The following is a 12038-nucleotide window of genomic DNA, read 5'->3' as shown; positions in this document are numbered from 1 at the left end:
CCAAGCATTTAATACAGTGCTTAGCACATAGTAAGTGCTCAATAAATGTCATTGAATGAATGAATGAATGTGTTCGCGGACTAGTAATCACCCATTGGTTTTTCTACCACGAGATGAAGCTCAAGTAGGCTTGTTGCCATTACCACCTTCCACAAACAAAGTTGAGGGGAGGGGGAAAGCCCTCATATTAGCCATGTTAAAAGGACAGACTAGTGGGACAGATTAAATTTCTTCTCTTCTTTCTCATTGCTGCCTGGAATGTTCTCTGGCCAGGAAGTGATGTGGACCCTGAGGAGAGAGGTGACTACGAAGAATGCAGTCTCTTTAGAGATTCTCTTTCACCCTCTTCCACTTCTGACCTGTGCTTTACTATTTGTAGCTTTTGTTCTTTGCTCCCAGAAACACTCACCCTCTATCTGTTCTTGCCATGACTCTGCACAGTTTTTGCACAGAGCAAGCAATTTAATTTCCTGCACATATTTTAAATCTCCCCCTCCAGTCTGCCACCCAGCTCTGTTTGTGATTATTCGTTGCTAGTTTTTGAGGTTTGGATGAAGTTTGGAGAATAAAAAAAAATACTTCTCTCAAACAGTTTACAGAAATTCTTGAACTGCCTTTGGAACAGCTGACTTGATGCAACGCAATATTCCACTTGCTCCCTAGGTTTGCTAAATATGCATGTATTGCTCCTGCTAAATTCCCACCAAGACAAGATTGTGGGGTAGTGGCCAAAGTTGGGGTCTGGTAGACAGAAAATCTGCTCTTAGCACTTAGTGAATCGATGGGGACAACAGTTTCTGTCCCTACCTGTTTCAAAAAAAAACTGCTCTATGGGAAAGTGAAATAATCATCTTAATAATTGTAATAGGTGTGTTATTGAGCACACATGTTCTAAGTGCTGTGCTAAATGTTGATACAAGATAATCAGATCAGGAAGTCCTTGTTCTACATAGTAGGAGCCGGGGAAGACAGTTATTTAATTTCCATTTTACAGGGAAGGAAACTGAGTCACCAGAAGGTTAGCTTTGCCCAGGATCACAGAACCTGCAAGTGGCTGAAACTAGAACTGGGACCCACAGCTCCTGATGTCCAAGGTTGTGGGCAAAAAAAACCAATAAAAAACCATGAAGCAAATCCATAATTGCTGTGACAAAGCAGTGGGCCAATGGTATACACCAGTAGACAGATCACCCTGAGTGGAGAAATCAGAAATGGGATATAATCTTAGAGCAGAAGTTTCCAGAAGATGAGACACCAAAAGAGAAGAGAAAGCAGCTCTTTAAACTGGAGGTAACCAAGGCAGCAGTACAGCATAATGCAGTGTTCATATGGCCATGATGTAGGAGGGATTGCCACACAGGCATTGGCTTCATCAGCCATCCCCAAGCACACTGATCAACACACATTGTCTTCCAGCAATAGTAGTAATAACATCTACCGAGCTTGCGATGATTACAAGGCACCCTCCTAAGGACTCAGAAAGCCCAAAAGTGCCACATTGCCTGGCCACAGTGGGCTTGAATTTTTAATGGGGAAGACAGATTACAGATAGGGCAATTAAACTAAATACTTGAATGTGCAATTCTACAAGCATGGGTCCTGAGAAAGGGCATGAATATGTGTTAGAGAGGTATGTGGTCTAATGAAAAGAGAGTGGTCCTGGAAGTCAGAGGATCTGAGTTCTTATTCTGGCTCCACTACTTGGCTGCTCCGTGACCTTGGCCAAGTCATGTCACTTCTGTGTTCCTCAGTTACCTCATCTGTAAAATGGGGGTTGACTCCTACTCACTCCTACTTAGACTGTGAGCCCTGTGAAGGGCAGGGACTGTGTTCAACCTGATTAACTTGTATCTATGCCAGTGCTTAGTACAGTGGCTGGCACATAGTTAAGTGCTTAACAAATATCACTGGAAAAATAAAAATAAAAAAGATGCCCAATCAGTTTCCACTGCTTGGGGTGCTGGGAATTCATTGGGGAAGGTTATCAGGAAGAGACCACCTACCCATAATATGGATTAGGCTTTCATTTGTGAAACTGTTAGCTTGCCTTCTGGTGAGAGCTTGGTTTAGGCAGTTGGATGAGAAGGGATAAAGCTTGTTGGCTGGGAGCTGAATGTTGGATGGCCGGCAGTCTGGAATATTTTCTTTAGTTCTCCAGGCAGGCTGAGTTTAAAGTGCTTTTTATTTACTGCTTGCTACTCAGAAGAGCTCAATTCATTAGGTGCAGGGACACAACTGCACATTTGAATACACACAAAAGGAACTGTGTCTGAGGAGGAGTTCAGACTTGCACACCAAAGCCCTGCTTTCCAGTACAAACTCCAGAAATTTCTGATGGTATTTCATTCCTAATTGTTCCCTGCTATGTCTCCCTAGAGACAAATGTTCTCTCAGCTGAAGAGGTACTGTACAAACAAAATGCTTTCTAGCCAAAAAAAAAAAAAATTGCCGCACGCAAACAGTTGATTAGCTACGGTACATGACTTGAGCTTTCTTCACGGGACTGACCCCAAACATCTGTATAAATGATGCAGATGAAAACAGGACACTCTATATCTGATTTGCTAGATTTATTCCTCTCTCTCTCTCTCTCTCTCTCTCTCTGCTTCAGGATTGCATTACGGTTGATAATTTGCTCTTTTCTGAAAGGATCTGTTTTAGTGTAGGCTTAAATGTCTTGCTGAATTGGAGAGAAAAGCGTGCTTTTTTCATTTTTGATTTTGGCTTCCAGTAATCCATTTAATAATTCCAGGTGTGTGCTGGCATTCAGATTCTCTCATAGGATATGCTGCTTTGATTCCCGACTAGAAACATGGTGAAAATGTTTTTAGGTTGGGGTATTTTATAGGTAACAATGATGTGTAATCTTGCCCATAAAAGCCACAAAATCAGGAAGATTGAGAACAGGGAGAACTTGGAATTCTTGTATACTAAATCTCACTACATGGGTTTAAGGAGCATGCATTGAAGTTCAAATGTGATAGATTCAGTATGAAGATAGCAAAGTACTTCTTCACTTACCAGATGGTAAGAATACAAGAAATGATGAAGCCAGAAATTGTCAACTGGGCCCAGGAAGGGTTTGGATACCTGCACGGTTAAGCTGCCCATAATGGGAAATACTTGGGCAATTTATTATCAAATAGGAAAAGAATTCCAGAAAACTGACTGAAGAAGGGTAGCTGGGTTTTGAGAAATTGGCAGGCCAAGTTTGGTGAAAACAGGTTATACTGTGAGCTTGTTCTGAGCAGGGAATGTGTCAAGCAACTCTGTTGTACTGTACTCTCCCAAGCACTGCACTGACTCCAAAGCCCATGCTATATCCACTAAGCCTCCCTATTATTGTAAGCCCCTTGAGGGCAGAGATCATGTCTATTATTCATTCATTCAATCATATTTGTTGAGCGCTTACTGTGTTCAGAGCACTGTACTAAGTGCTTGGGAAGTACAAGTTGGTAACATATAGAGATGGTCCCTACCCAACAATGGGCTCACAGACTAGAAGGGGGAGACAGACAACAAAACAAAACAAATTAACAAAATAAAATAAATAGAATAGTAAATATGTACAAGTAAAATAGAGTAATAAATCTGTACAAACATACATACAGGTGCTGTGGGAAGGGAAAGGAGGTAGGGTGAGGGGGTGGGGAGGGGGAGAGGAAGGAGGGGGCTCAGTCTGGGAAGGCCTCCTGGAGAAGGTGAGCTCTCAGTAGGGCTTTGATGGGAGGAAGAGAGCTAGCTTGGAGGATGAGCGGAGGGAGGGCATTCCAGGCCAGGGGGAGGACGTGGGCCGGGGGTCGACGGCGGGACAGGCAAGAACGAGGCACAGTGAGGAGGTTAGCGGCAGAGGAGCGGAGGGTGCGGGCTGGGCTGTAGAAGGAAGGAAGGGAGGTGAGGTAGGAGGGGGCAAGGTGATGGAGAGCCATGAAGCCGAGAGTGAGGAGTTTTTGCCTGATGCGTAGGTTGACTGGTAGCCACTGGAGATTTTTGAGGAGGGGAGTAACATGCCCAGAGTGTTTCTGCACAAAAATGATCCGTGCAGCAGCATGAAGTATAGACTGAAGTGGGGAGAGACAGGAGGATGGGAGATCAGAGAGGAGGCTGATGCAATAATCCAGTCGGGATAGGGTGAGAGATTGAACCAACAGGGTAGCGGTTTGGATGGAAAGGAAAGGGCGGATCTTGGTGATGTTGCAGAGGTGAGACCAGCAGGTTTTGGTGACGGATTGGATGTGAGGGGTGAAAGAGAGAGCAGAGTCGAGGATGACACCAGGGTTGCGGGCTTGTGAGATGGGAAGGATGGTAGTGCCATCTACAGTGATGGGAAAGTCAGGGAGAGGGCAGGGTTTGGGAGGGAAGATAAGGAGTTCAGTCTTGGACATATTGAGTGTGGCCATATTGGCCAAAGGGCATTGCAATATTTAACACATAAAATCTGTAAGGCTCTTAAATAGTGGAAGGAATTCTGGACAAAAATAATCCCAAATCCTTATCCTGCTCCTGTACAGAAGGAGGAAGCCGTGATCAGTCCCTCGAGGTGTATATTAATTATAATAATAATAATATTATTTGCTAAGCGCTTACTGTGTGCAAAGGACTGTTCTAAGTGCTGGGGGGGATACAAGGTGATCAAGTTGTCCCACGTGGGGCTCACAGTCTTAATCCCCATTTTACAGATGAGGTAACTGAGGCTCAGAGAAATTAAGTGACTTGCCCAAGGTCACACAGCAGACATGTGGTGGAGCCAGGATTCAAACCCATGACCTCTGACTCCAAAGCCCGTGCTCTTTCCACTGAGCCACGCTGGTATACTGTTGGAGTTGTGACCTGCTAGAGATAGGGCATATTTTTCCATTCTTGACCATTGGTGCCTGAAAACCTTTCTCCCCAAATGGCAAAGAGCCTGAAAGGGTTCATTACTGTACCTTGTTGGGCACAAATGGGTAAGAGATTCTCTCTTGTAAAGTCACTCACAGTCATGGATGCAGTCTCATGAAGACTGAAGACTGCAACTCTAAAGTTGACCCGTACCTCATCACCAAAACTCTTTTTTGTTTTGGTTTTTGTTGTGGTTGTTTTCAACGGTATTTGTTAAGTGCTTACTATGTGCCAGGCACTATACTAAACCCTGGGGTAGATTCAAGATAATTAGGTTTGACCCAGTCCATGTCCCACATGGGGCTCACAGTCTTAATCCCCATTTACAGATGAGATAACTTAGGTCCAGAGAAGTTAAGTGACTTGCCCAAGGTCACACAGCAGACAAGTGGCAGAGCTGGGATTAGAATCCAGGTCCTTCTGACTCCTAGACCTGTGCCTTATCCATTAGGCCAATCTTCTTCCAGCTCAACTGGCCAGGAATATTATCCAAAATGTTTGAGACCATCATTCCAGAGGTCCTGTATGCTGATGACTGAGTTCTTGAGGCATATCACAGGGAGGCATGCAAATGATTGAGTCACTTTGCTGAGCCAGCCCATGGTTGACAATAAGCAGGAAGAATACAAGCCTTTGGAACAGGCACCAGTAAGATAGTCCAACATAGCAATGGGTGTTAGCATCCATAAAGATAGTGAGAGGGAGCTTGGGATAAAAAAAGGATTTGGGGCCAGATACATTTTACTGTGGTTTGCTAACCTTATCTAGACAAGCCTGAGAGGATAAGATAAGGGACACTTTTTTCCCAAAATTTCACCTGAATAATCGTTACAGAAAAGGTGGAATTGAACAACTTTTTCGCTTACAAATATTATTTACTTGTTCTTGACTTTATCATGTTGAGTCACCCTGAAGGCAATGGCATTGGGTGAATTCTAGAAACCAAAATAATAAATGAAGCCAATAAATTCAAAGAAATAAATATGCCACACATCTTTTATCCTTTAAAAAGATGTCTACATTTGTTATGCAAACAAGCAAATATAATAACAAAAACAACACATCGTGATAATCACAAGTTTCTTGTTTGGAAATGTTTCCTTGTTTGGGAATTATTGCTTTCAGCTGTGATAATAACCGACTTTTCCTGTGAGGAAAAAAACGTAACTTTAAAAACAAAACAAAACCACCATCACCAGACCCTTTTTGTAATGTTGGGAAAACACAAATGACCTTTTTAAATTTAAGATCACCAAAAGGCTTCATAAATGTTACAGCCGAGGTTTGTATAACTTCGCTAGACCATGTTAGATGGGAAAGGTTGGTAGAAAATTTCCATATATATGGAAGCTGCTCTGAAGGCATTTTTCCACGTGGCTCTCACCAAGAGAAAAAAAAATGAAAGCCTGCAACCAAGAAACCTGGCTTTTTTTTTTCCATGCAAGCCCCGATGTTGGGATGACTTAAATTCCAAATATGATTTTGAACACTGAGACAATCCAACATTAATTATTGCCTAGGGGTGGGCAGGGGTCAAGGCTTCCTGCAGACAACTCACCCCCATGGTTGGGATCCTCCAGAGATTGTTTTTGAAGATGCCACACATCTTTCTTGAGGGCAACAAGAGTTATTTTTCAAAAGCTCAGATAAAGAAGTCTTTTGATGGGATTTAACACCAGCATCTTCTGATTACCAAAAACCAGCAACTGTTTGAGTCATTGTTCCCTGACAGATCAGCACAACACAGCAAGAACAGTCCTGTTCTCACTCTGCCCTCTTCCCTCAACCCCCCATGTTACTTCAGCAAGGAGTAAGTTAGAAAGCCATTCCTTTGTTTCATTGTTACTTAAAGAATTAGGGGGTGGGGACTGGGATGGGGGGGAGGGGGCAGAGCAGTGTCAGATCAATCTCCCAATCCTATTTATTAAGCAATTACTGTGTGCAGAGCACTGTACTAAGCCCTTGGGAGAGTATAATGTAACACTGTTGGTAGACATGTTCCCTACCCATAGCAAGCTTAATTCATTAAAACAAATCCCTCATAGGGTTCAGGAATTTCTCCTCCTTTCAGACCAGCTGCATAATTCAAGCTGGACAGTGAGAAACAGCAAGAGTAGTGAGAAGCAGCATGGCATAGTGGATAGAGCATGGGCCTGAGAGTAGGAAAGTCATGGGTTCTAATCCTGGCTCTGCCACTTGATTGCTCTGTGAGCTTGGCAAGTCACTTCACTTTTCTGTCCCTCAGTTACCTCATTCTTTAAAATGGGGATTGCTACTTTGAGCCCCATGTGGGACAGGGACTGTGTCCAATCTAATTTGCTTGTATCCACCCCAGCGCCTAGTATACTGCCTGGCACATAGTACATGCTTAACAAATACCACAGTTACTATTAATTTGACCTTTATATGGTGTGTTTATTTCCTCAAATAGCTCAATATTCAAATGATTCTATTAAAATATAGGGCAGGTGACAAATCAACCAGCATTCCACACATGAACACTCTTTGAGGTTACTGCTTTAGTTTATGACAAAGATCTCAGTACAGCTTAAAAGCTCCTTCCCATTATGGACTGAGACCCATCGGTGTGAAAGGGAGGAAATCACAGAGATCTGTAATTAGGTATGGGATTGTATATTCACCGGAGACTCTTGGCTCTAGGGATGAATTCCCTTTGATATGGCCACAGGAGTGTGACAGTGATACAGGTGGATTTGGAAGAAGTAGATCTCAATAAATGTGCCAGCAGACCAATATTTGCATAATTTAACAGGTGTGTCCCTGCATTCCTTTTTCTCAAACCCCCTACTGAGATCAGGGACAGCTTGGATTCATAAAATTAATAGTATTTATTGAGTATTTATGGTGTGCAGAGCAGGCCATTAAGTGCTTGGGAGAATACAGTAAAGGTAGAAGACATCCCCCCAAGGTGTTTAAAATTTAATGAAGAAGTTTACAATATGGGAGAAAATGTTACTTTCATTCCAGTTGTCAACCAGCTTATCACGGCTGAAGTGAAAACAATAATTATAACTGTGGAATTTAAGCACTTACTATGTGCCACGCACTATAGTAGAGAAGCAGCATGGCTCAGTGGAAAGAGCACGGGCTGTGGAGTCAGAGGTCATGGGTTCCAATCCTGGCTCTGCCAACTGTCAGCTGTGTGACTTTGGTGAAGTCACTTAACTTCTCTGTGCCTCAGTTACCTCATCTGTAAAATGGGAATTAAGACTGTGAGCCCCCCGGGGGACAACCTGATCACCTTGTAACCTCCCCAGCGCCTAGAACAGTGCTTTGCACATTGTAAGCACTTAATAAATGCCATTATTATTATTATTATTATTACTAAGTGCTGGGCTAGATACAAGATAATCAAAACAAAACTTAAAAACTAAGCAACCCCACCTTTTGAAACTTGGCATGTTTGCTTGCTTGTGTCTGGTTTTCTTCATGCCTTGTCTTTTTTGTATGTAATATTTCTGAGAATGATTAGACTAAAGTCCTGGGGAGGAGTGACAACATTCGAAGGTTATCCTTTAAAATCAAATGCATCTGTTCTAAAGTTTAATATACTTAAGGAAATGGACTGTGCACCACACTAGAAAGTCAGGGGCTAGGAGTTTGCATCTTTGCTTTGTCAGAATTGAGTGACTACTGAGTAAATGATCTGTGCCTCCATTTCCTCAACTGCAAAGTGGTATTCCAGTGCTGACAATTTTGATTTTTTGTATGGGAGCTTTGCTTTCTCTCTCATTTCGAACTTTAGAACATATATCTCTTGAATCCAGCACCAAGGAATCTTGACAAAAATCAAGATACTTGCTAAGTGCTCACTATATGCTAGGCACTGTACTAAGCCCTGGAGTAGATATGAGATAATCAGGTTGGACACAGTCCCTGACCTAGAGGGAGACTAAATCAGAGGAAGGAGGAGTTAATCCCCATTTTATGGATGAGGTAACTGAGGCACAGAGAGGTTAAGTGACTTTCCCAAAGCCACACAGCAGATGAGTAGTGGAGCTAGTGGAGCTAGAATTATAACCCTCATCCTCTGACTCCCATACCTTTCTGGCAGGCCATGCTGCTTGTAAATATTTCCCTACATGAATGAGAAGCTATGTTTTTATATTATAATTTGTCTACTGTTATGTTAAATTTCCATTCTCATGAATTATTCAGAAATGATCACTGATTCTCGATGGAGAAATCTTGATTTTTCCAGTTCCTTTGTAACTGAGTCAGGTGTTTCCTGTATGAAGGCTTGCTTACATTTGCATTGCTAATGACCCTCACTGCTTTCTGTGTTTGTCCATTTCCTTTTAAATTTCTTCTCAGAAATATTAGAGATGTTAGAAGTCCTCCAAGTGTACAATGACTATGAGCCTTCCTTCCATCTGAGACTAGATGCCCAAATCCTTGGGTGAGTTGAATGAAGTGTCTAATAATAAAATTAGCTATCCCCCATGTAGACTGCAGGCTTCTTGTGAGCAGAGGACCTATCTACCAACTCTGTTATCCTGTACTCTCCAAAGTACTTAGCACGGTGCTCTGGCCACAGTAAGTGTTCAATCAATATGCTTGATGAATTAGCATTTATTGAGCAATGATTTGGTGTAATGCACTGGACTATATTCTTATGTAATGTACACAGGTGAGATGTTCCCTGCCCACAAGGAGCTTTCACTCTAATTTGGGAGACACCCATACAAATATGTGCAAATATAAAATCAAATTAAATAATTGAATGTGCAATTAAATAGGCACAGTACAGAAGTGTTAGAGATGGTTGACAGGATTGTAGAGGAATGAATTGGAGAAGGCTTCCTGGAGGAGGTGGGAATACAGGAAATGGACTTGGGAAGAAGTAAAAGAAAAAAATAAGTTTGGACAACCCAGGCATCTGGGTACAGGAATAAAAGATTTTCTAAAGGACCTTCAATGAAATTGGGCTAAAGTGGGAGATAGACTAGCTGTAGTTATAGGAACTCAAGTGCTAATGGATTGAGGAACAAATGTAGAACTTAGAACTTTCCTTGTATTCTTTGCTGGTGTTCTTATGTTAGCTAAGCTAAATCTCTTCAATATATTTTAGAAAATATGCTCCCCTCAGCTTCGGAGTCTATTGTTTTAGACATTTTAACATTCCCCTTTCTTTTTCCACCAGCTCTGATTTTATGCATTGAGTGCCTGTATGAAAAAGAGCCCCTTGACAATGTTTGTTTCACTTCTCCTCTGTTCCTCAGGCTACTAAATAGGATTTGATCATTGCTAATGCCCATGTTCTTAATATGAGGGTAAAATAATCTTTTGTTACCAGATTGGCCAATTGCATGAATCCTGGGGGGTTACTATGCATCATGAAGCCAGTTAACTAGGAAATGAACTGGTATGAAAAGTTTAATTGAGGAATAGAGCTTGCTTAAAGGTATTGTCTTAGGTTATTTCCTCAGTCCCGCTGAAGTCAGTTTAATGAGTGCCCTGCTTCCCAGGCCTGGCTTCAGATGGAAGCAAGTGAAGACATTACCTCAGAGTAATGTCATTGGGGATGCTGGTGGTGCTAGATCAATCAATCAATCAATCGTATTTATTGAGCGCTTACTATGTGCAGAGCACTGTACTAAGCGCTTGGGAAGTACAAATTGGCATCACATAGAGACAGTCCCTACCCGATAGTGGGCTCACAGTCTAAAAGGGGGAGACAGAGAACAGAACCAAACATACCAACAAAATAAAATAAGTAGGATAGAAATGTACAAGTAAAATAAATAAATAAATAAATAAACAGAGTAATAAATATGTACAACCATATATACATATATACAGGTGCTGTGGGGAGGGGAAGGCGGTAAGGCGGGGGGATGGAGAGGGGGACGAGGGGGAGAGGAAAGAAGGGGCTCAATCTGGGAAGGCCTCCTGGAGGAGGTGAGCTCTCAGGAGGGCCTTGAAGGGAGGAAGAGAGCTAGCTTGGCGGATGGGCAGAGGGAGGGCATTCCAGGCCCGGGGGATGACGTGGGCCGGGGGTCGATGGCGGGACAGGCGAGAGCGAGGTACAGTGAGGAGATTAGTGGTGGAGGAGCGGAGGGTGCGGGCTGGGCAGTAGAAGGAGAGAAGGGAGGTGAGGTAGGAGGGGGCGAGGTGATGGAGAGCCTTGAAGCCCAGGGTGAGGAGTTTCTGCCTGATGCGCAGATTGATCGGTAGCCATTGGAGGTTTTTGAGGAGGGGAGTGATATGTCCAGAGCGTTTCTGGACAAAGATAATCCGGGCAGCAGCATGAAGTATGGATTGAAGTGGAGAGAGACACGAGGATGGGAGATCAGAGAGAAGGCTAGTGCAGTAGTCCAGACGGGATAGGATGAGAGCTTGAATTAGCAGGGTAGCGGTTTGGATGGAGAGGAAAGGGCGGATCTTGGCAATGTTGCGGAGCTGAGACCGGCAGGTTTTGGTGACGGCTTGGATGTGAGGGGTGAATGAGAGAGCGGAGTCGAGGATGACACCAAGGTTGCGGGCTTGTGAGACGGGAAGGATGGTAGTGCCGTCAACAGAGATGGGAAAGTCAGGGAGAGGACAAGGTTTGGGAGGGAAGACAAGGAGCTCAGTCTTCGACATGTTGAGCTTTAGGTGGCGGGCGGACATCCAGATGGAGATGTCCTGAAGGCAGGAGGAGATGCGAGCCTGGAGGGAGGGGGAGAGAGCAGGGGCAGAGATGTAGATCTGGGTGTCATCAGCGTAGAGGTGATAGTTGAAGCCGTGGGAGCGAATGAGGTCACCAAGGGAGTGAGTGTAGATTGAGAACAGAAGGGGACCAAGCACTGAACCTTGGGGAACTCCCACAGTAAGAGGATGGGAGGGGGAGGAGGAGCCTGCAAAAGAGACTGAGAAAGAACGACCGGAGAGATAAGAGGAGAACCAGGAGAGGACGGAGTCTGTGAAGCCAAGGTCAGATAACGTGTTGAGGAGAAGGGGGTGGTCCACAGTGTCAAAGGCAGCTGAGAGGTCGAGGAGGATTAGGACAGAGTATGAGCCGTTGGATTTGGCAAGCAGGAGGTCATTGGTGACCTTTGAGAGCGCAGTTTCCGTGGAATGAAGGGGACGGAAGCCAGACTGGAGGGGGTCGAGGAGAGAGTTGTTGTTGAGGAATTCTAGGCAGCGCGTGTAGA

General features: G+C 43.7%; 1 protein-coding gene across 2 annotated transcripts in view; it reads left to right on the top strand.

Moving 5' to 3' along the window:
* The window catches only part of FBXL7 (F-box and leucine rich repeat protein 7), a 299021-nt gene that overhangs the window by 169423 nt on the left and 117560 nt on the right, over positions 1-12038 (top strand). The gene's annotated exons all lie outside the window — the stretch shown is intronic.

This window comes from Tachyglossus aculeatus, chromosome X3 (assembly GCF_015852505.1).
Source record: "Tachyglossus aculeatus isolate mTacAcu1 chromosome X3, mTacAcu1.pri, whole genome shotgun sequence".
NCBI classification, from domain to species: domain Eukaryota; kingdom Metazoa; phylum Chordata; class Mammalia; order Monotremata; family Tachyglossidae; genus Tachyglossus; species Tachyglossus aculeatus.
This window is presented reverse-complemented; position numbering and strand designations above follow the sequence as displayed.